The sequence below is a fragment of the Rhipicephalus microplus genome, chromosome 1, assembly GCF_043290135.1.
Source record: "Rhipicephalus microplus isolate Deutch F79 chromosome 1, USDA_Rmic, whole genome shotgun sequence".
NCBI classification, from domain to species: domain Eukaryota; kingdom Metazoa; phylum Arthropoda; class Arachnida; order Ixodida; family Ixodidae; genus Rhipicephalus; species Rhipicephalus microplus.
In genome coordinates, this window is record NC_134700.1 from 66,973,410 (window position 1) to 66,998,526 (window position 25,117).

General features: G+C 45.9%; 1 protein-coding gene across 3 annotated transcripts in view; it reads left to right on the top strand.

Moving 5' to 3' along the window:
* The first annotated feature begins 610 nt into the window (after window positions 1-610).
* Window positions 611-25,117, top strand: part of LOC119178736 (riboflavin transporter 2) — a 236,943-nt gene continuing 212,436 nt past the window's right edge. Inside the window, exon 1 of one of the 3 annotated variants that reach the window (XM_075875054.1) lies at window positions 611-829. The gene's annotated coding sequence lies outside the window, so the exon portion shown is untranslated. Of the gene's footprint in view, window positions 830-6,395; window positions 6,632-25,117 lie in introns of those variants that run through there. The other 2 variants (XM_075875090.1, XM_075874958.1) reach the window with 2 other exon arrangements.

Consider the following 25,117-nt stretch of genomic DNA (forward strand, 5'->3'; position numbering starts at 1 on the left):
CACTGCCGCCGTGGCGGGGCTTCTACGGAAATTTTCTTGCCATGAAATGTCCCATGTACTGGGAGGGGTACTGGGATCGATACCCAGCACCTACACCAGATGTCATGGGTTTGTGACGTCGACAAAGGAAGCAGACTCTGGTTTGAAGATCAAACAGTTTACTCAGCCGAACTTGTACTCGGTCATGCCAAGTTTACGAAAAGACAGAATATAGTGACACACATCGGCACTGAGAGTGGCGAACTGAGCGTCGATCGTCGATCAACTGACAAGCGGTGAAGCGCGTCAGCATTCATACGCGTGCGGTCGAACGTTCTGGCGTTATCGCCAGCGGCCACGTTGCTTCCAGAATAATCTGTAATGCTGTTGTGGTGGGCGTGGTCTGAACTAAATAATCTACTACGGTCCCGAAGCTTCTCTAACACTGCAGGCACAGTTTGTGCTGAGAATGCCATAGTGTGTAGCAGGAATATAACAAAACTTGAAGAATGAACGTGGCAATATAAAGAATTGCATTACCCGTAGCATGCGTTCTTCTTTTCCTCTTTGCTATTGGCCTCAAGGTCTTGGAGTGGCGCCCTCTCACGTGTGACATAAATTTGTGGACTCTGCTCTCAACCGCGCTGCAGCAGCCGCTGCTTCGGTGCGTGGATCGTGTGCTTCTAGCGAGCACTTTGCCGAACGAACAGCCTCGTGAGGGTCAACTAGCATCCGCAACGAGTGTTTTCGAATTCAATGATGAGTTTGTTATAGTTGTAGCCCGATCGACTGGGCCAAGAAACTTCCAACATGTCCGACGAGCATGCCGATGCCGCCGACCGTATTTCTGGTAAGCAAGTCTAACTACGTGTGCATGTGCTTGCTCTTCATCTGCAGTTTCCGCCATGCGATGCCTATTAGTTTGGAGTTTTTTTTCCGAAATTTCAATAAGCGTGCTCTTTCCATAATCTAGAAGCATGTAGATACAGTAATTGCGAGAAGTCGCGGTATCTCATTGACGGCGCGGTGGTGTACGGCGCAAGTTACGTTGAATGCGTAGCCGAGGCCGTCAAAGGACATTGCGTTACCGTCGCGGCTATGGTCTTGCAAACACGTGGGCTTTCAAACCCACCACGCAACTTCCCCGTGATGACCGAGTGCTGCGCAATGATGAAGTATTGCTCTGTGTCTCGGTGCGCTTCACCCGTCCGTTAAATGGACGTTAAACTTCACAACGATCCTAAAGGAAAGGTTGCGCCAGCCCATTTTCTTGGGATTTTTTTTCTGCGGTGCAAATAAAGTGACAGTGAACACGAGGACATGAGTTGGATTCGCTGATTTCTGCGGCCCTGGCATTCGCAAACAACACTTGACATATTTACTGCATAGCAGCTAATTGAATTGCTTCTTCGGCAGTCAATCTACCATTTGTGGCACCTACTAGAAATATGAAGCAGCATTAAAATATTCAATTTGCAATAATCGTGCTTGAATTGCAGTTATGGATGTCCACAGGGCGCAAGCCCGTGTTGTATTGCTGCAACATAAGTCTTGAGGGGTAGGTGCTGGTGTGGCTCGGGGAGGGAGCAAGTTCCGCCTTATTGTACCCCCCCCCCCCTGGCCGTTTCAGTAATGTTTGTTCAGTGAGAGATTCTGAAGTAGTTCATATAAATACCTCATGGCGCTGTCACTTAGGTATCAGAATATAATAAATAGTTAACGCCGAAAGTATATACCATGGACAAGGCCTTAAAGATTAACGTGGCAAAGGCTAGCTGGATGAGTTCGCATTGACGCACGTAGCATATCGAAAAGCTTAGGCAGCTCTGCCTAATGTATCTGCATAGCTTTCGGTGAGAACCTTTATTGAATATACATTACACAGCAACTGCAGGTGTCACTTACAAAATTATGGTAAGCAGTGCGATAAGCGCGCGCTTGTCTTGATCAGTAAACTATGTATATATACGTGAAAACTATTCAAGTAAAGCCGTAGTCTCAGATGTCCGGCGTCACTCGGCTGTGCTCACGAGGCGTGCTTACCCGAGGTGACTCGTAGGCCACGTCGTCAGCTCTCTGTCTATAGGGGCCTTCGCGGTTTGGTTTTGGGACGGCACCTTACCTGGCGTAAGTCGCCTACGCTTGTAGCCCGTGTGCAATGAATGGCTGAAGTACTTGCGAGGCACTGAAACACGGTTGCAAGCTTACTGAATAGTGGCGCGTAGGGCACAAGTAAAAAAAGTCACTGTCGATGAAGGCGTGGGCACTTTTCCTTTCCGAGTTTGACTATCAACTTCTTGCTCAGCTTCGGGTTCATAGATTAATTGTGAGAGCTAACGCCCTTTTCAAGGGTGGGTGATAATACAGACGCACAGAGCAGTAATTCACCAAAGCGCAGCAGTCACCGCGCATACAAGCGGCCGCAGTTTCAAGAAACAAAACCCCGTGCTTTTAAAATGGGCGTCAAAAGCGGACACCCACAATTGTTACTGCCGCGTCGGAGCCACCACACAGAATACAACCAATTCAACTGCTTCTTTGTCGAGTTTTACCAAGACAGTGATTTCTACCCGGCGCCGCACCTCAAAAACGCGTGAGTCCTCAAAGTGACGTCCTAAAAGCACAGTTCGAAGCTTCACCATCGGTCGCACACAAGGCCAATAAAAAGCGACGCAACTTTTCTACTCCACATATTAAAATTAGTATTTTAAGGTAATGACTTCTTGAGCGATATTGTCATGAGTTGATTGGATTGATTGATATGTGGGGTTTAACTTCCCAAAACCACCATATGATTATGAACCCAAATGTGAGTACACGGGGCTACAACATTTTCGCCTCCATCGATATTGCAGCCGGGATTTATTCCCACGACCTGAGGGTCAGCAGCCGAGTACCTTAGTCACGAGACCACAACGGTGGGGCATATTGTCATGAGTAAAAGGGCACGGAGGAAGAAACATATCTTCCCTCGTGGTGAAAGGGGGCGATGTGAGCGAGGCGCCGGTGGTGCGCATACGGGTCACGTTCACGTACGAGAATAAACACAAAGGCTCGTGGCACGCAACACGAGCCATAATGGAAAATCCCATAGGATGAGTGGTCACTGTGCTGTGGGTCTTCGCGCTGCGAAGATAAGCGAAAGCAGCGTCGCTACAGCGACAGAAGCAGTAGCCGCCTGGTTCTGAAGGTTGTAGGCGTAGAGGCCCGAGGAGTAACCATCGAACTCTGAAGATCCAAGTGAGGCTGTCCGGACACTCCGCACGCTTTCACAGCAATTTCCGGTGGACCTACAGCTGTCCCACTTCGCGCCAGTATGGTAGCAGCCCACACTAATCATCGGAGTGCCCGTCCACATGTAACTGTGCCATTGACGAGTTAAGCTTCATCTAGCTGGGCTGAAAGCGATAAGTCCGGGACACCGGCAATGATGACTAATGACTTGTAGTACGGAGACAACTGACGGCGACCTCGGAAGCCCCCGTAAGATGTCGACGACACATCGGACGAACCGTCGACATGGCACATACATGTAGTCGACGCGACCTTTAAAATGTTTCATTATTAAGACGCCATATTGGCTAGTTACCGGCTAAGGCTTAAGGCGAATTTAAACTGGACTCAGTTGGTGTGCGGCTGTTTATGTACGCATTTTGTTGAAATATTTTGAATGTTCGCGAGTGTTTCTTTATGATTTTCATTTTTCTGTTGAAAAAGTGTTTTTTATTGCTACTCTCGTCTCAATCTCTCTCAATTCAAATCTTAACAAGCATTTCCAAGAATATCATGACAAATAACAATATGGGAACGTTTTTCGAAACACCCGTTCACAAATGCTCCGCCCCCGCCACGGTGGTAGAGTGATTATTGGGCTTGACTGCTGTCTCGAAGGTCGTGGAATCGAATTCCGGCTGTGGTGGTCGCATTTAGATGAACGCCTAATTCTTGAGGCCTGTGTACGTAGACCCAAACGCACGGTAAAGAAAACGAGATGCATGGTCTAGATTAGTGGATCTTATCACTACAGCATCACGTATGTTCGTATCCAGAATTTGGGATATGAACCAAAAAAACTATAATTACAAATTTTCAGAGAGGCACATAACGGCGGTAGGACAACCCGGCCATTACATCGTACTATTTGCGTGGGAAAAACAGCCTTGAGATTCACTAGCCCTTTCGGATATCCCAGAGAGTACATACATGAACTGCGCACTATCTCAAGCAAGTTCAGGAGGCTTCGACTACGACGACGCACCTTGTATGTTTAGGATATAATATTTATTTTATGTCAATACTGCAGGCCCTTCTCGAGCCCATGCAGGAGTGGGTTGAGAAAAAAAAAAACATCGATACAGAGCAACACCACCTATACAGAGCAATATGTATGAGCGAATACCAATGACAAGGAATATGAACATTATGCAGTAAACAAGGTGTACATATAAAAATCAAACAGTATTATAATAACTGTGCTTGCTGATGGGGTAGCATATGCAATACTAGTGATACCAACTATTTTACCATTTGAAATCAAAACTCTGAATGCTGCTAATGAATTCATTGACAGTTTAGAAGTTTAGAACATCAGCAGGCCGTGTATTCTATTGGAAAATGGTTTGTAAAATAATAAATATTTGAAGAGTTATTATGACAGGATTGTTGTCGCATCGTTCTATTATGATTCATCTAAGTTGAATGTCAGAAAGGCGTACAAATGTGTTGCGCTTGGTGTATTCGATAAGATCGCTGATGAAGGAGGTATAAAAGTTTTGTCTAAAACCAGACTACGTTGTAGAAGTGGTTGGATATCAGCCCTGACCATCAAGTTCGTAATGGATGTTTGTTGTGAATATTTTAAATATATAAGCCGCAATGCTAAGTTCTGTATGCGTTACAATTCATCGGTTAAATATTTTTGGTGTTGAGTCCATACTTAGTCCGTATACTCTAAAGCTGGCTTAATGAGTGTTTTATGCGCAGTTAGTTGAACGCTGGGAGGGGTGTTTTTAGTTTTTTTTTCTGAACAACTGCAGCTTAGAGCCTTTTGATATACGTGTAATATGACATTACCAGTTTAATTTTGTCGTAAAAATTACTCCGAGATAATTGACTTCACCACACTTCTTCAGCGGGACGTTATCGAAGGTGTACTGGTACTGAAAAAGTTTTCTTTTATGGCGTAAAAGAAATACTAGCTGTTTTATTTGCGTTTAGTTTCATTTACCATTCGTTAAACCAGTTTTGTATAGAATCCAAGCAATTATTCGATTCTATTTGGCAGTCGCTGTTATTTAATGTTCTGTAAACTACGCCATCATCAGCAAATAATCGCATTTGTACTTATAGATAATTGCGTGATTGAATAGCTATGATGTAGATCAGGAATAGCAGTGCCGCAAGCACTGATCCCTGCGGCACACCAGAATGAGCGTCAATAGTAATCAAACGTAGTACATGGCTGCTGACCCGCAGGTCGCGGGATCGAATCCCGGTTGCGGCGGCTGCATTTTTGATGGAGGCGGAAAAGCTGTAAGCCCGTGTGCTCCAATTTGTTTGCACATTAAAGAACCCCAGGTGGTCTAAATTTCTGAAGCCCTCCACTACGACGTCTTTCTTAATCATATGGTGGTTTTGGGATGTTAAACCCCACATATCAATCAATCAATCGATCGATCAATCAATCAAGGCAATCAGGCAGAAAAAAATTCACCACTGTGCACTGCATCCTGTTTTCCAGATAGCTTTTTATTCATGGATCTGCTTTTTGGTGTATACCAATGGCATTTAATTTAGTAACTAGGTCTGGATGAGGAACATGAAATGTGAAAAACTGCATCAATTTCACTTGTACCATTTATTGCTTCAGCTATATCATGGCTTATTTCAGATAGTTTGGTGATAATTAACAGTCCTGAACGGAAACTATGCTACCAATTTTATAGGTTGTATAGTAAGTTATTATACTTTAAATGTATTATTAGTCTTTATAAATAATATGGTCAAACAATTTACAGTAAGCACACAGTAATGAAAGTAGTGTGTCGTTATAACTTCGTGTGTACAGCAAGATTTATGCACGGGTACTGTATTCGCAAGCCACCAGTTGTTGAGTATTACTGAAGTGTTCAATCATCGCTTATTATCATTTAATATGCACTACTCGGAAACGGACTCGTCAAAGCTATCTTTGTTCACGCGTGTCCATACACTAACAGTTGCTTCATCATCCTGGCCAGTAGAAGTGCTTATAACGCATCTCTGTGCCATCCTACAGCGTGGAGTCCAAACACCGAATGAAAAGAGTGTTCGTTTTTCCATCACTGCCTCTTTCGACTGCTCTAGGTAACGCGACTGCGTCATAATGTTATCTCAGATAAGCTGCCGGCATTTGGCCTTGTAACTTTTTCAGCCGCTCGCACAGCGAAACGACGGCTGAAATGTGTTTACGGCCGCAATAGGCTCACTGCAAGCCGACCAAGGCGCGGCCTCATGAGGGATTTTGTTTTCGCCCGTTCAGTCGCAGCACGAAGCCTGTGCTAGGTCGTTGGCGGAATATCGACGCTTTTGTTAAGGAATCCAGCTGTTTCCCTAGATACGACGCCAAGTGCTCAAAAGGCCGGAGGATAACCCAGGTGAACCACGCGCCACGGTGAGTGACCGAGTGACGACGTCTTATCGGTAGCCGATATCGCATCGATAAGTGGAGTGCCCGCTAAGAGCAAGCTACCCCTCGAAGAGCATGTATTCTGCCATGACAGAGCAGGTTTCTTATCGGTTGCTGCTTGTGAAATGGTATCAGTTAGAAATCGTCGCGATACACGAGCACTTATCATTACATTGCAAATTACATACTGATAACTTTAAATATTGGTATTTAAAAATACTGTTGAAGTAAGTGATGCATGTTTGTAGCTCCGACAAAATATATGAAAAATCAGTTTCGCGCACTTCCACGTGATTTAGGATGCTGTGTACCCGTAACACATTTCAGGTGACGCCTCGCCGACTCAACATCGGCGAGTGGTAGACACGCATGCTTCCACTTTACGCTTTAGCCTGCGACACCTGAAAGGCCTGCAAGTGGAACATTTCGAATTTGTTTGCAGGACAGTCGATCCGTGCGGGATGGTACGTGTAGCGATTGGGCCTGACCGGCTTACGTACTCATAGAACAGACATGGACATTACAATAATAATAAACACAAACAAGCACCTAATCAAAACAAGGGCAAATGCAGGTGATTACAAAAGTTAGCCAAGAGTAAAACAGAGATACGAGTGATAAAAATAATAGATACAAACTATGCTATAAAGGAACACAAATGGTACAGGCAAATCACTACGCGGAATCTTAATAGAACATTCACATCATTGAACCCAAAAAGAGACACAACAAATTACAACACTATCATGCACATGCCTTTGAGGTTCTACGTGATACGCTGCGCACACGACATTTATTTAAAAGCTGGCTATAACAGAACTACAGATTTAAAAAATGTACAAGAATAAATGGGCAGATCCCACGTAAAGTGGAAATCGTTGATACGCGGAGGCCGCACAAGCGTATCAGCTGCGGGGGCAAAAAAGGCATGAGCCAACCCCACCCCACCCCAGCTGAAAAAAGTTGGGGGGCCCCCCTATTTTCGACAGTGGTCACTGGCGGCTGCACGCTGGGAAAACCAACTAAGGGAAAGTTTTTCTTCACCACAGTAATGACAAATATATTGTTACGAGAAAATGAAAGTGTTATCAGAGAATCGTTTAATATAGTGAAAAGTTTTTCGGCATTTATGCTGCGATGATTTTTTTAAGGCTCTTGGCGGTGCGGGCCACCTGCGCGACGCTTTCGCGCCTTGTACTGTAGCATTGCAGAACAAGCTACAGTATGGCGCGAGAGCGTCGTGTACTGTAGCCTGCTTTGTTATAAATGGGAATGAGCAATCGTTTTATGGACTAGTCAGAGTATTTTTCGCTTCAGGAAAATCATGTCCTTTCATCGAGAATGAGAAGCATCACCACTTCTCTGTCGAACCTGCTGTGAGCCAATGATTGTGACGAATCTTTTAAATTTATTTATTTAAATAAAAACATAAATAAATAAGCACCAGTCAGAGTATTTTCTGCTTCAGTAGCATAATTTTTTTTCATAAAAATGAATAGCATCACCACTGCTCTGGCGAAGCTGCTGTGAGCCGATGATTGTGACGAATATTTTAAATGTTTTAGTTTTTCCGTACTGGAAGCACCAAAAAAAGTTTCCCTTTAGTCTCCGATAAGTGTGATCAGCTTTGCATACGGTATCTGGGAGCGATGACAGACTTTGCAAAATGGCGACAAATAAAGCATTAGACTCGAGTACAGTTAGGTTAAGCTTAGCTTTGAAGCTTACCCCGCAGCATGACCCACCAGTCCAGGGAGAAGCTAGAAGACTGTGTTTTTTAGCACTATGCAGGCCTAATTCCTAATTAGGAGTCAGGCAAGTTTATATATGTCCCGACTGCAGACTAAAGTATATGTTTGCCCCCCCCCCCCCCCCACTCGCGAAAGATTTGGTACAACACTGGAAGCACGAATGAGGGATGTTGTTATATCACTTTAGATTTAGCACAATCGTACGAGGCCGACGTAAATTATGCCATACGCGAGATTCATATCATAATTACTATGTTTGGACATGTCATTTGTCTTCGTCGTCGTATATTCACGTTACGTGATACCGAATTTGGTATACATGGAGCTAGCGAAATGGACGCGAACACGCTGAGAGCAAAGCATGTAACCATTTTGTTACATGACACGCATCTCGTGATTACCATGTACGCACCAATCACATACCTTCGTCATTCATTCACGTCCCGTAATACTAAATTAGGTATATGTGGAGCTAGGAAAATGGCCGCGAGCGCACTATGAGCGTGGCATGTTGTTAACATTTACATGCTTGCGACTTGCTTTACGAATTGCCTGCGCCCAGGGTAAGTCGTATGAAGAGCTTTTCGCAACGACGAACGGGCGTTACCATCCTGGATTGCCACGTTGTAACACGTGTTCTAACGGCCTCCTTTCCACTTCTGCGTCGTCGCCGATGGCCGGCCAATTTGCCGCTGCCGCTCCCAGGTTGAATAGCAGCGAATAGTTCACGCAGCCTGTTTCTTGTTTATTGCGATAGCAATGATATGGACATTCTTGGATTGATTTTTGGTGCTGGCGTGCACGTCGATGTCAAGCACCGCATACGTATATATATATATATATATATATATATATATATATATATATATATATATATATATATATATATGAGAACGCTAGAACAGAAACAAATTCAGAAAAAAAGACTCCAGCGTGTAGAATTGAACATGGGACCTCCGCGTCGTGAATACGAGGCGTTAACCACTGAGACACCGAGAGGTACAAACTAGGGTTCCTCGATGCATGCGCCTTTTTAGAGGTTGAAGCCACTCTTTGAAGGGGCGAGTGCCACCTCCGATCGACGGCCGCCATTCGGCTGCCCCCATCCCGTCGCGGCTACTCGATTGAGACAGGTGCGTGGTGTTTTCTCGGGCAAAATGTCTGGGTGTTGCATGCCACAGTATACAAACCACTCGCGAAATCGATACAGGATGTTCAGATTCTCTAAATATTTGAAAAGACGACTGTTGCGGCTTTTAAAAATTAAGCACGACAACTAGCACCCCATGGACAGTTCGTGTTTGGGCAGCGTAAGTTATGCCATTTCAGCATTTAGGGAGTTTTACCTTAAAACACTCTCACACGGGCACTTTCAATTACGATCAAACCTGATGTGATTGACTTTTTTACGCCAGCAGCAGAATGACGCCAATTACTGCTGAAAACTTTGGTACCAATCGGGCTTAATTGCGATCGCAAATACACCGGGTGCAATACACGTTCATTTTCATGCTGTGTACCTGCGTATTTAAATGGTTTATTTAGGGTAGCACAAAATTCGTTGTTCTTGATCACTTGTTGTGCACGAGCTGCAATTGTGTGATGATGTGCGCCTACGTTGTGTGCTTGTTGCTGCTGGCGCCTTCAACTATGCCTTTTAGAGGCAAAACCCATTATGGCGTCATCAGTTCATGCCGTTATCGTTTGTAACCAATGGTGGCACATACCCGTTTGAAACCACCGGTAGTACATACACACAGACAGATGGAAAGAGGGACGGACACACAGCCAGACAGATGAACGGGCGCACGGAAAGACACACGGATGGATGAATGGACAGACAGAGAAACAAACGAACGAATGGACAAACAGACATTTAGGGGTTTACCAATAAAACCCTCCGACACTTCGCCCCACTCATTATCATTCACTCTGTGGATATACTGCGAGTTTTTATTGTTTTTTCTAGCCAACTGGCAAATGGCAAACTGCTTTCACACTTTTTTAGATGACCAACAACGCACCAACACATTGAAAGGTCATGTGACTTGGTTTGTGTGTTTTACATATTAAACCTATATAAATAGTTGCCGACTAGTCCAAAAAGACGTTATTTGAAGGCGTTAGCGTGGTTGGCATCGACAGTATTTTTCTGCTGCGAGCAACTTCAGGTACTAATGTCCCTTTAAAGTTGAAGACTAGTGGCTTGAAAACTAAGACCTTCGCACTTCGATGCGAAAACTTTGTATGTCTCTCATGTTGTTTGAGTACCCCACGTTTTGACGCGACAAACTCTGTATGCATAATCATAAGGTGGTTTTGGGACATCAAATCCCACATATGAATCGTCAAGCTCAGCGTGCAGCCCTGAAACACCCGTGGGCTGGCCATGGTGGCTATAGGTGGCTTGCGGAGGAGGCATTGTAATGGCGGACTCCGTAGCAGACGACGCGGTTGTCTCCAACCTCTAGTCGGGGAGGGGTGCGGGCGAATCAAGGAACCCTATGCCAAACTTATGCCCAACTGCCTGTCCGCGCCACCTCGTGGGGCACCATCTACCGTCGACCAGAGATCTGGACTGGAAACGGATCTTTTTATTCACTGGCTTTTCAGTTTTCTACTGCTGCATAGCGCATTGTTCGCAGTTTTCGCGGGAAGCACTTATCTGAAGTAGGATCATCAGATTGCTGTATTTATAAGAAGATCAAAGCTATCATAGCTTTGATCCTTCTATGAATACAGGAATCTAGCAATACAGCAATAGTTTTGAATATGATAGCTATTAAAGCTATCATATTCATATAAGAATCAAAGCCAACAGGATGCCTCAACCGGCATCCTGTTGGCTTGGTGTCCCTATCTGATAAAGATTGCGGCTTATAAACTTTATGCTCATAGACTGCTGACCAGGCAGAAGCTCGTAGACGCAGATGCCGAAAGCGCGTCGCGTTGAAAAGAGAGGGCGAAAATTATTTGTTCCAAGTCAGAAAAGAGAGATGCTACCGATTAGAGGAGGGATGCTTTCAGGGTGCTGCGGTGCTGTCGACGGCCGCTGACGTAGCGGAGGTATCGCGAAAAGGCTTTCAGCCGTGTGCTCCCGTGGTCCGTAAACTTTTGTGGTTGACAGTACCTCCAAAGTTCAAACAGCAAGTTATTTATATCAACCACTTACGGCCGTTGGCGGGATTCTCGTGGGGTGGAATGGCCATGTTTTCAGCAGTATCAGCTCTCATCTCTCACACATATTATAGCCCGCGAAGAGGAGGTAAGTGGACAATCTATCGTGCGCCTTATCTCCTGGTAGGGAGGACCATTCGCCTTGGCTGGGGTCGGGCTTGCACTGGAATGATTCTGTTGCAGTTACGGGGCACCCAGAGGTCACTACAATTGTTGCACAGCCTCCGTTTGCGAGAAAGGCACGCTTTTCAGAGACAGCGGAGTAACAACTGAGACGCGTATTTGCGTTCATGTGTACCTGTAAGTAGTTTTCTTCCGTCATTTGTGCGTGTGAATCGTGGGGCACGTTTCGATCTGCTCGCCATTCTGCGCGTGAGCTTCCAATTGGCTACTATAGCGTTCATTGCTTCGCCGTTACGGCAAAGCAGTGACATTTTTAAATGCGAAGCATTTCTTAGCGAACTTCGGCGACTTTGAGCGTATCTATCGATCTATCTTGCCGCCAGCGACATTAGGCTCTCTTTGCCGTTTCGATAATGGTATCAATACCAACCTTGGTATAGCATAACATGACTCTATGAAAAACATAATTGACTAGTCAAAACACGAAAATCATGACAGGTATGTTATCAATGTCATGATTTACAATTCATGGCCCTGCAGCTCTTGCAGTGGTTTCGTTCACATGGCATATTACAAATCTGGTATGGTACGGCATGATTGCTTGGCGAGGTCAAGTGACAGATCCTAACATGAATATCATGATATGCATGTCATGTAACAACATGACTACATGCCACGTTCATGATGCGCTCGCGGCAGTTTCGCTAGCGTCACATATACCAAACTTGGTATTACGGTACGTGAATGGATGTCGATGGTATGTGACTGGTGCAAACATGATAATCATGAGATGCGCGTCATGTAACAACATGAATATATGTTACGCTCATGATGCGCTCGCGATCGTTTCGCTAGCTTCACATGTACCAAACTCGTTATTACGCAACGCGAATGGACGATATAATTCAATGACACATTCAAATATGATAATCATGATATGCGTGTTATGTAACAACATGATTACATGCCACACTGATGATGTGCTCGTGGCCGTTTCATTAGCTTCACATATGCCAAATTTGGTGTTACGTTTCACCGATGGATGACGAAAGTATGTGACTGGTGCACACATGATAATCATAAGATGCGCGTCATGCGGGTCATGGCACGGTGCGCGTGCTCGCCGGCGTTCATTTCATCGCCGGCCCTGCAATGTACTCGCAGGTGCGCGCCGCGCTGCGTTGCTTTGACGCCTAAAGGCTGTTTCACATGCCACGATTGCAGCGAAAAAAATCGTTCCGTGCGCTCCAATCACTCTGTTCGCAACCGTCGCTAATGGCGGTTTCGTTTCACATGGACCGCGAACGGTCCGCGATTTTGGCTCTGCGACTGAAGCGGCGAGTTCTTGCCACCGCTCATTGTGACAGACATGAATCTAATGTAATATGTGCATTATTATATCATGAATTTACCGTGAACGGTTACGAAGGGCCCGCTCGTTTCGTCATTTAAGAATGCTTTCCAGTCTGAATTCATTTTAAAATGCACAGCATCGGCCATTACTAAAAACAAGTCGACTCTATCTCGACGGCTTTGCCGAACTAGCCCTATTTCGACGGGTCCTGACGAAAAATCGCTCCCGCCGCTGCGATCAGAGCGAAAATTTCCAACTTGTTGTAAGCTCGCCGCGGACCGCTACGCCGAGAGCGAAGTTCCTTTTTTTCGCCGCGAGCGAATTCGAAGCCTCAAAATCACTACTTTTTGTGATGTAAAACAGCCTTAAGCGTTTCATCACGTCTGGCGTCCCTCCGTCAGGAAAAGAGGGAGACGCAGAGTTGTCTGGGTAACGCATCGGTGCTAAATGCAGCATGTCGCATTTCGCGCCGGTTGCCATCGTGCCTCGCCGACGGACGCTGGTCGCGCCTGGGGTCAGACTATAGAGTGCGCGCGTTTTGCTAACGTAGCGTCGCTTTGCATAGCGTGCGTGCGCGTAAACGCTACATTGGGTATATTGGGTCCTTCATGATGCACTCGCGGCCGTTTTGCTAGCTCCACATATAACAATTTTTGTGTTATGTGACGTCAATGGATGACGAGTTATGACTGGTGCAAACATGATAACACTGACACGCGTGTCATGTAAGAACATGACAACATACCACGCTTATAGCGTGTTCGCGGCTGTTTCGCTAGATCCATATATACTAAATTTGTTACCACGTTACGTGAATAGTTTACAAAGGTAAGCGACACATCCAAACATGATAATGATGACACGGAAGTCATGTACGGCATCATTTACCTCTACCTCGTAACGTTGCGCTTATTTTATAGTGACATATCAACATTTCTCATTCGTGCTTCGCATATCATCGATTCCCACTGTACGTGAGATCTGCCAATATTTTTTAATGTGAAGCATTTCACTGCGATTTTACGTGACCTTGAGCTTATCTATCTATATATCTATCCATCTATCTATCTATCTATCTATTTATCTATCTATCTAGCCGCCTACGTCATTTCTCTCTCCTGGCCGTTTCAATATAGGGATTACCAAAATATTTATGGCATATCATGACTGCATGACAACCATAAGTAATTAGTTATAGCATAAAAATCATGACATGTAGGGCATGAATGTCATGATTTATATGTCATCGTTTTGCTGCGCTTGCTGTGGTTTCGTTCACCTGATATAGTTTGTAGCGAGACAGAACACAAGCATTCTTACCGACCAGGTTCTCAATGCGAAGCATTTCTTAGCGAACTTCGGCGAATTTGAGCGTATCTGTCTGTCTGTCTGTCTGTCTGTCTGTCTGTCTGTCTGTCTGTCTGTCTATATGTCTATCTATCTATCTATCTATCTGTGTCTGTCTGTCTGCCTGTCTGTCTGTCTGTTTCTGTCTGTCTGTCTGCCTGTTTCTGTCTGTCTGTCTGTCTGTCTGTCTGTCTGCCTGTTTCTACGACATTTAGCTCTCCTGGTCGTTTTCAAAGTGTTATCGATAGCAAATTAGGTACGGCTAAACATTACTGTATGGCGGAGCATACGTGACTAGCCATAACACAAAAATCATGACAACTTTATCATTATTGTCATGATTTCAATTTCATGGTCTCGCTGCTCTTGCGGCGGCTTACTTATCATGACGTATTGCAAAACTGGAATGGTATGATTTCACTGGATTGAGAACACAAGTGACAGAACCTAACGTGGAAATCAAGACATACATGTCATGCAAGTCTGGACCACACGGCATGCTCATAGTGCGCTCGTGGTCGTTTCGCTAGCCTCACATATACCAAATTTGGTGTTACGTGACGTCAATAAATGAAGTATTATGACTGGTGCAAATATGACAATTATGATATGGTTGCCATCCCGGCTGCGGCGGCTGCATTTCCGATGGAGGCGGAAATGTTGTAGGCACGTGTGCTCAGATTTGGGTGCACGTTAAAGAACCCCAGGCGGTCTAAATTTCCGGAGTCCTCCACTACGGCGTCTCTCATAATTATATGGTGGTTCTGGGACGTTAAACCCCACATATTAATCATTATGATTTGGTTGCCATGTCAGAACATGACCACATACCTCGCTCATGATGCACTCGCGGCCGTTTCGCTAACTTTACATATACCAAATTATGTATCACGTAACTTGAATGGACAACGAAGGAATGACACACACAAACATGATAATCATGGCATGTGTGTCATGTAAGAACCTGACAGCATACCATGCTCACGGCGCGCTCGCGGCCGCTTCACTAGCTCCTAGTATACTACATTTGGTATTACGTGACATGAATGTACGACGACGATACATAATACGTCCAAACATGGCAATAATTATATGCGTGTCATTTAAAATTTGAGCAAATGCTACGTTCATAGCGCGCTCGCGGCCATTTCGCTAGCTCCTTGTATACAAAATTGGGTATTACGTCACGTGAATGAACGATGAAGGTAAATGACACGTCCAAACATGATAATTATGGCATGCATACCATGTAAAACACGCCTAAAAGCTAGGCTCATAGCACGCTTGTGGCTGTTTCGCTAGCTCTACATATATCAAGTTTGGTAAAACGTGACTTGAATATACGATGAAGGTAAATTACTCCTCCAAACGAAGTGCCATCGAAGTCATGCACGGCATAATGCACGGCCATCTTTTAACGTTGTACTCATTTAGAAGTGACATGTCAACTTTCCTCATTCGTGCATTGCATATCATTGATTTCCAATATACGCAATATCTGCAATTTTTTTTCTCTTAGTCATTGTGTCGTGTCACCTTATGGCTGAAAGAAACTAGGCGCCTTTTATTGCGATAGCAATCATATGGATACTCTCGGCTGGGTATTTCAGCTGGCGTCAGTGCTCTCCGGTGGCGCATTCAACAGAACCGCCGAGGAGTCGACGAGAGAACAAGTGTGGGTCTCAACACCCTCAACACCCCCTGAATGGGGGCCTTTAAGGAAATAAAACTGAACTGAACTGAACTCACCTCTGATAAATATTTTCAGAGCTCGGAAGGCATCTAATCCCAGGAGCGCGGTGCCTTTGCCCGTGACGTAGAAGGAAATCGCGGCGCAGTTGCCATTGTACGAGACTGTTGCCTTGAAATAGCCTTGATTGTTTGTGGCTTGCTCTGAGTAATTCTGTGAAACGAGGAACGAAGGTAGCAACTCGATATGAGGTAAGTTTCTCTAATAATCTTGGACGTTAAGCAATGACACAGCTGCCCCAGTGTCGATGAGCATGTTGAAAGTGGATCCATTGATCCGTACGGGAAGATGAAGTCCAATAGTGGTGATCGTTTCGCCCATTTGCAGGACAATAACTGTATTGGTCACCGTCGATGTGCCTTGATGACCAGTGGACTCCGTAGTAGTGCGGCAGACCCGCGCGAAGTGTCCACGACGTCCGCACCGCGAACACGTACGGCTCCTGGCAGGGCATGCGGCGGAGTTTGCCCAATGCCGCGTCGACCCGCAGCGGTGGCAGGCACCCACGCGAGCCGACGGTGAAGCTGGAGAGGAGGTGTCTGCAGCAGCGGAGGGCGAGAGGTGCACGCAGGAGAAGTCCCGCCGGCGCCATCTTGCACCGAAGCTTGGGGAGGAGGGCCGCCATTCGGCCTGGCATCTGGAATCGGCGAGCTGAGCCGCCATCTTTAATCGGACGCGACGACACTGCGTCCAGATTTGCGCTCCAGATCACTGTAGCAACGTGCGGTCGACGCGCTCCTCCTCTCTCGCTACGCCGAGTGCTTTCTGTAGTGTGAAGTCCTTGCCCATATTGAAAAAAAAGTTTTGTAGGTGCGGCGGCACGATGCCAGCGACGATCTGGTGGAAAGGCAGGATATCGCCCGCCGCGCCGAATTCACGATGCTTGGCTACTCAGCGTACTTCCTGTAGAAATTCTACGGCCGACTGGGTTAGGCCCTGACGCAGGGCTTTGAAGTGGGCGCGCAGATACGCCGCGTCCCGTTGAGGGTCAAAGATTTCATTCAGCAGCGCAAGGGCTGCGTCGAACACGTCCAGAGTTGTCTCATGAGTTGACCGGTCGGCTCTCGGCTCATCTTTGGCGGCACGCAGGTAGGTGTTAAATCCTTCAACGCCCACGGCGTTCAGGAGCAGCGCCTTATTGCGCTCTGGCGTGGTGTCCCCGGCAGCGGCATCGGTGTAGACCAAGGAGGATTAATGGTGTAGACCTGAAACACAGGACGCCACTGCCTCCATGGAATAGGCGCTACACAGGGGCGCTGAAGAAACGGAGGCGGAGGGATAGCCGTGTCGCTGTCATTCTTGGTGCCCCTGTTTCTACTGATGTTAAAGCTCTCCAAACCTTCTTGGGGTTAGTGCGATAATATGCAAAGTTCCTACCACATTATACTGGTGTTGTTGAGCCCCTGCGCCGCACGCTTCGGTAAGGTCAAAGTTCTAACAGATCTGCTGAGGCTAATGCCAGTTTCAACCAGGTTAAAGAACTACTTGCTTACCGCCCAGTCATCAATATTTTAGGGGCGAAGCTCCTTACAGCGGCACTAATTCATCCCTCGTAGCCGTTGTAGTGTGTAACAAGTATAAGATTTTGACCTCCGAGCGGGTTCCGGCGAGAGATTTTTTCTGTGCGTTGTTGAACAATAAAAAATAGTGCTCAATGTACATGCCAATGGCTGCTAATGGGGAATGAGAGACAGGAGCATTCAGCTTTTAGTCAATGCGCACACTGCGGTCCCCATTAGCAGCCTTTGACATGTACATTGAGCACTATCTGACAAGAAAGGGCTGCTACGTTATACTCGCTGGGCGTAACATCCTTGGTTTTAGAAAGGTTTAGCGAGCGTTGGGCCACAGTGCCATGAATACAGTGAACTAGTATATACCATGAACTCGAGGTGGTTAAAGGTGGAGAGTAGACCCGAAGCGCAGGCCGTAAGAAACTGTGCGTGTGCCACCTCTCGTTTAGTCCTTGGAATGTCCGCTTGATGACGGTGCTTCTATATGGGGAATTCATACAAAGCAGCTGCTTTGTGACGGGGATGTGTAACAGTGACTTGACAAAAAAGTAGAAAGTGCGGTTCGTAACTGTTGCATTTGGCAGGCTTCCGACCAATTTGTGAGACCTTCTTTTCACTCCTGCAACCAGTTCCTTTTTCTGGGAAACCATGGGAGAAGTTAGGCATGGACATTATTGGTCCTCTTTCAAATGTTCTCTCAGATCGTCGCTTTGGAGTCACTTTGATTGACTATTACTCCAAATAGCCTGAAGTTTGTTTCTTTTGAGACGTTAAGTCTGAAGCTGTCATCACCTTCTTGACTTCGGTCTTCTTCCGGGGAGGGTTTCCCGCATGCTTGGTAACAAACAACGGTCCTCAGTTTCAGTCTCGTCAGTTCTAAACTTTTCTTTCCGAACGAGGTATTCAGCACCTCTGTTTTCCCAACTACTTTCCTCAAGCCAATGGGCAGGTTGAGCGGTTCAACAGGGTCCCGAAAGAGTACATTGAACTAGCCCAACTAAAACAACATCCTCTAAAAAAGGCAATTACGGAGTACACGAATACTTAATATTTTTCTGCTCAGGGTATACGGGATCGTGTCCCACGATGTTGCTTCATGAGCGTCAACCTCGCACAGCAGTTGACATAACTGATTTGCCGTTGCCTTCTACTTTGCAGTCATTTTCGGACAATACGATAAGGACGCTAGTTTTATATAGGCAGCAGTGCATGACGAACTATGTGGATCAGAAGCGAGGAGCCAAACCTCCAGTCATTCAGGTTGGCCAGATGTCAAAATGCGTGTCCCAGGGAAAAAACACAAGTATAGAGGTCCGTTTACCGTTATGTCGACAGTGGGATCCCAGGCCTTCGGGCTCAGTGATGGATCAGTTTGGAATGCTTGTAAACTTGTAATCATCCATTCCGAACGGGAACCACCTTCACGCTTGCACTGTTCAATACCTTTGCAGAACCAGACGCAATACTCTGCCTCGGTTCCACGATTGGTTTCTATCTCTATTGCTGCAGCATCACCATCTTTCCCTGGAGGGAATGGTATTCTGGCACCGGTTTCAAATCGGGCTGTGATGCTCAGCCACCATGAAGTTTTACCGTGCACCGAGCACGCTTCAGAGTCCTCGGTCTCTTTTCAGGCTGTGTATCAATACTTAACCGCCGAGCCCAGTCCCCATGCCAGTATCTTTCCTAACACTAATGGACATGCTTCCGAACCTTCAGGTTCTCATGTTTCGCGTCAGGGCTCTTCGTCCCTAGCTACAACTGAGGGATGCTTAAGCGAGTCGCCAGACTCCTCAATGCTCTTAGCGGTGCCTGAGCAGCGCGTAAGCGAGCCAGTAGGCTCTTCCTCACATTCCAAACTTGCTGCTCCACAAGTGAGAACTTCAGAGCGCAATGAGCTTTAGCGTTGTAAGCGTTTGCGTAAGAAACCGTCCAGGTTTAAGCACTTCGTATCCTGAATTCTTCCTTCTTACACGTATGTTGGAGCCTATACTATACGTGTGCATTGTTGTGTGTACACTGTGCGTTTATTGTATAAAAGTATAAGGGATACATTATGCTGTGATTTTTGTGTTATGTTGTCCAAGTGCTTTCCGCCATGGTGGCTTTGTACATAGCTATGTTTTTTTCTCCTTCTCACGCCAGTTCTCTCTTTTTCAATTGGTTACTTTACGACTAAAGGAGGGGGGAATGCTAGGGTTTTAAATACAGAAGTCATATGTGTGATTACATTTTCTCAAGTTGTGTAAGGATCTTAGAGCTACATGTCGTTTTATTTCTAGAAAGGGGATGATGTGGTGTTTCGGTTTCAAATTTATGGTTGCCAGATTCGATTTTATGCAAAGCATGTTCGCCCTCAGGGGGCGCTCTCCTGAGTATATATGCTAATGGTGCATAGGTGGGGGGGTTTTCAACGAGACAGAATTCACTTCGATGGGCGGCTAGGTCACGAGGTGGGTTGGCGACTTGCAGGACGTGCAGTAGCTTTTTTGGGGGGCAACCGAGCCCTTCGGGGTTCAGGATAGCTAGTAACGAGGAAAACAACCAGGGAGACTCTTCGACAGGTGGTATGGACAGATACGATTCCAAAGTGGCACCAATATCTAAGATACGTAGAGTCCGGGGCATAAATAGACGTAGCCACGAGCGCCGAGCCAATTCAGACATAGGGTATATTAACATGCAGGGTGGTAGGAACAGGCTGAAGTGGGAAGAGATAGAAGAACAGCTAAGGGAAGAGAGGCCGATGGTATATGGTTTTGTAGAAACACATCTCAGGGACATGGAACAACCTCCGAACAATTCGGACTACGCGTGGGAGTATTGTAATAGAACAGAAGGCAGCAGAAAGGGGGGTGGTATTGGGGCATTCATTCATAAAAGTACAGACTGGCAAAGGGTCAAGCAGGAGTGCAAGGAACATTTATAGCTAAAAGGGAAAGTGGCAGGTCAAATGACACTCCTTGGTTTCGTGTACTTGTGGACGGGAGCAAAGGCCAGAGAGGAAAACCAGGCAATGGTAGAGTGTATATCAAAGGACATTCAGGAGTTAGGAAGAGAGTGCGAGATAATTATACTAGGAGACATGAATGCGCACATAGAAGATATAGATGGGTATACAGAGCCGACAGGCAAAATGATCATGGATATGTGTGAAAGGCTTGATTTGATCATTTGCAACAGTACCGAGAAGTGTTAAGGGCAAATAACATGGGAGGTAGGAAGGCTTCAGTCGACGATAGATTATGCACTGATGTCACATAGGATGTATTATAAGCTCAGGGAAATGCACATAGATGAAGGTGGCTCCAGAAGTCTGGGTAGCGATCACAAACGTATCAAGCTAAGTTTTGGAAGAGCAGTGAAAGTGGGAAGGAGACAAGATGAGCAACTACAGGAAAATTTTTATCCAGAAAGGCAAATTGAAATTGCCACTAAACAAATTGAGAAAGTAATCACGGAGGATAATAAGACAGTGTGGACATACACGAATCTAATTAGACTCTTTGAGATAGAGCTTGCTAAGACGCGTGACAAGTCACCCCGGAAAAGAAGACACAAACCCAAAAGTTGGTGGGATGAGGAAGTTAAGAGAGCCATAGCAAAACGTCAGGAAGCCTCTAGGGAACACAGACATGCTAAGCAGCGGGGTGAACCGACAGATGATGTGGAAAGAAAATGGGCAACCTTTCTAAGCTGTAGAAGGGATGCATCCCTTCTGATCAATGAAAAGATTAGAAGGAAGGGAGCTCAGTGACTGGCAGAAGTACATAAAATAGAAAGGCAGCTGCGAAATTTTGGAACCATCTAAACTACCTAAGAGATGAGACGAGCCTAGAGCAGAACTTCATAACTACAGCCCAAGGTGCTAGGCTAGAAGGGGACGAAGCTATTGAATATATAAGAACAAGAGTGACAGAAAAATTTCAACAAAGAAGTACTTTATGCACCACAATAGACAAAGACGAATCAAGTGGTGCAATGGCTTCATTTTCACAACAAGAGTGGGAAAGGGCTGAGAAAAGGGTTCCTAGTAGTACATCAACAGGCCCAGATGGCATTCCAATTAGGCTGATAAAAACATTTGGTCCGAAGTCTACGCAGGCTTTGAGAGAGGCAGTGAGTACAATAATAATCTATGGTGAAGTTCCCGATGGATGGAAACTTAGCAGGATGAGCATGATCTATAAAGGAAAGGGGGACAAAGCTGACATAAACAACTACCGCCCTATAACAGTGACATCAGTGGTCTACAGGCTGGCGATGCAGATTATAAAGAAAAGACTGCAGGCGTGGATAAGAGGATGAGGGGTGCGGGGGGAACTGCAGAATGGGTTTCGGAAACACAGGAGGTTGGAAGACAATCTGTTCTCACTGACGCAGTGCATCGAAATAGCAGAAAAAGAACACAGGCCCCTGTGGCTAGCATTTTTGGATATCAAGGGAGCGTACGATAGCGTGGTTCAAGAGGAATTGTGGGGAATACTGGACACACTAGGCGTGGAACTTGTAGTCACTAATCTTTTAAAGGGTGTCTATAAAGGTAACAAGGTAGTTATAAAGTGGGAAAAACAGGTATCCAAGCCTGCAGAGGTAAAACGGAGCTTAGGCAGGGGTGCCCCCTGTCACCCTTATTATTCATGATGTACCTACAAGTATTAGAGGCAAAATCAGAGGGAAGTGGACTGGGCTTCAACCTCTCTTTAGTCAAACAAGGAAAACTTATTGATCAGGCACTACCAGCATTAATGTACGCAGATGATATAGTGCTAATGGCCAACAACAAGAAAGATTTGCAGATTGATGGACATCTGCGGTAATGAGGGAGATAGGTTAGATTTTAGATTCAGTAGGGAAAAATCAGCAGTCATGATTTTCAATGACAACGAAGGTAGTGAGCTTAGAATACAGGAGGTCACGCTAGAGATGACAGATAAATACAAATATCTGGGCGTATGGATAAGCAATGGGACCGAGTATCTGAGGGAACACGAAATATACGTGACGACTAAAGGTAACAGGAATGCAGCAGTCATGAAAAATAGGGCACTGTGGAATTACAATAGGTATGATGTTGTGAGAGGAATATGGAAAGGGGTCATGGTTCCTGGGCTGACGTTCAGCAATGCGGTCTTGTGCATGAGATCAGAAGTTCAAGCAAGATTAGAAATTAAGCAACGTGGAATAGGTAGGCTTGCTTTAGGAGCTCACGGGAATACACCAAATCAGGGAGTACAAGGTGATATGGATGGACATCATTTGAGGGCAGGGAAGCTAGCAGCAAGATAAAATTTGAGAAGCTATTGAGAGAAATGGGGGAAGAGCGTTGGGCTAGGAAGGTTTTCAGCTACTTGTACATGAAGAATGTTGATACAAAATGGAGGAAGCGAACCAGGAAGTTGACTGGTAAATACTTAGAAAACAGCAGGTGGCCAAACCAAAAAGAACTATCGGTTAAGAAAAAAGTGAAGGAAACGGAGACTGACATGTGGAGAATGGGCATGATTAAGAAGTCCGCACTAGAGATCTATCGAACTTTTAAGCAGGAAATTGCCAAGGAAAGGATCTATGATAATACTCGGGGTAGTTCTCTACTGTTTGAGGCCAGGACGGGAGTACTGCGAACTAAGACATATCGGGCCAAATACGAAGGGGTCGACACAATATGCAGTGCGTGTGGAGAGGAAGAAGAAACTGCCGAACACTTGATAATGTTCTGTAAAGGGCTTCACCCTATAGTTCAGGATGATGGCGCAGAGTTTTTCAAAGCACTGGGATTTAGGGACAGCGAGGGCAAAATAGACTTTAAGCGGGTAGACTTAACTAGAAGGAGATTATCTGATTGGTGGCTAAAGTCAAGGCACGAGTGAAAATTAAACCCTTCACTGCGAAGTACGAATCGTCAACTTCATTATTTAAAGGAAAAAAAAGATAAATGTAATGGTTAGTTCACTAAGTATTACGGCTAGGTGGCGTTAGCCGCCACCCGATCTAAAGGGTACAGCCACATCCATCCATCCATCCATCCATCCATCCATCCATCCATCCATCCATGCGCGGCATTGTAAATAATAAAGGAGTTCCCGCTTGGCTACCGGCTGCTGCATGCGTCTTGTCCGCCGGCGCTTCAGCACCGTTCCCTTTGTTCTGCGTGCGGCACGTCCACCGCACGATACCACAATCACCAGCAAGGTGGCGCCATGAGCGGGCGTCGCCACATCGTCACGATCCAGCGGCGTGCGCTCTCACATCCCACGCGTACTTTGCTCCGCGAAGAGGAGGTGGGTGGACGCTCACTCGCGCCCTTACTCGCGGTGGCGAAGATTGTACGTCTTGGCTGACCTTGGTCTTTCACAGGAACAATTCTGGTTAGCTAGTGGGTGCACAAAGGTCACAGCAATCATTACAGTCTCCATTTGCGAAAAGAGCACGCTTTTGAGACGCAGCGAAATAACAACTGAGACGCTTATTTCGCGTTTATCTGTGCTTCGACGTTTTGATCGTCATTTGTGCGTAACAAATGTGGGACACGTTTCTATCTGCTTGCCATTTTGCGCGTGACCATTCAATTTGTTGATAACGCGTTCATTGTTTTGCCTTTGCGGCAAAGCTGCGACTTTTCTGCTTCCTCAAGAATCACTACCACCACTGTTTTTTGCCATAGGCAACAGAACAACGTCTGCCACAAACCACATCGCAATCGTGCCTCTGAGGAGAAGGCCTCGGCTCTTCTTTGTACTTTTAGAGGCTTTAATTCGATGCGGTGGCGCCATCTAGTTTGGCATAGAGAAACTAGCGGCGAAAATTCTTTCATACAGTGTCTCGGCGTCCTTGTTTTTTGTTACTATGAGCCAAAACCTCGACCTCATGTGACAACCTTTTACTGCGATGTAACCGAGGTCCACGAAACCGAACAAAATGCTATGTGTTATTGCAGCATGCAGTGGCTAGTGCGAGTGAACGTCACCCAAAAGCTCAGTATTGTTCCATCGTGCCGGCAGCAGAGCAGTTGTGGGTTTTAATGCATGGGCCCTATGGGGAGTTTTTCCTCTGGAGTCTCTATATTAACTTTATGCTGCCTGCGGTACCACGTCACTCTGTTAATTGGCACTTCTACCACCTGCCTTTCGTTCAGCGAACCGGACAGCGCAAGTATGAGGGTTGACTCGGTGCGATGACTTTGAAACGGGCCGCTGCGACATTTGCATGCCTCATACCTATATCTTTTGGGCGGTCAGGCGCGCCCGCACGCGCTATTCTCGCAAGCGCGACGAAATGGAAACGAGCTTTTCGCTGCGTTGTGTCACATTTGAGGTCTCTCACTTGGATTAGTTATTCTACAGTCATTTCTGCTTTCTGCGCTTTACGACTTGTTTTTCTTCGGCACATTTCCTTGTGCTCTCTTTTTGGGCTTCTGCATCTAATAAATTTGGGGCAGAACTAGTCTGCTTGGTC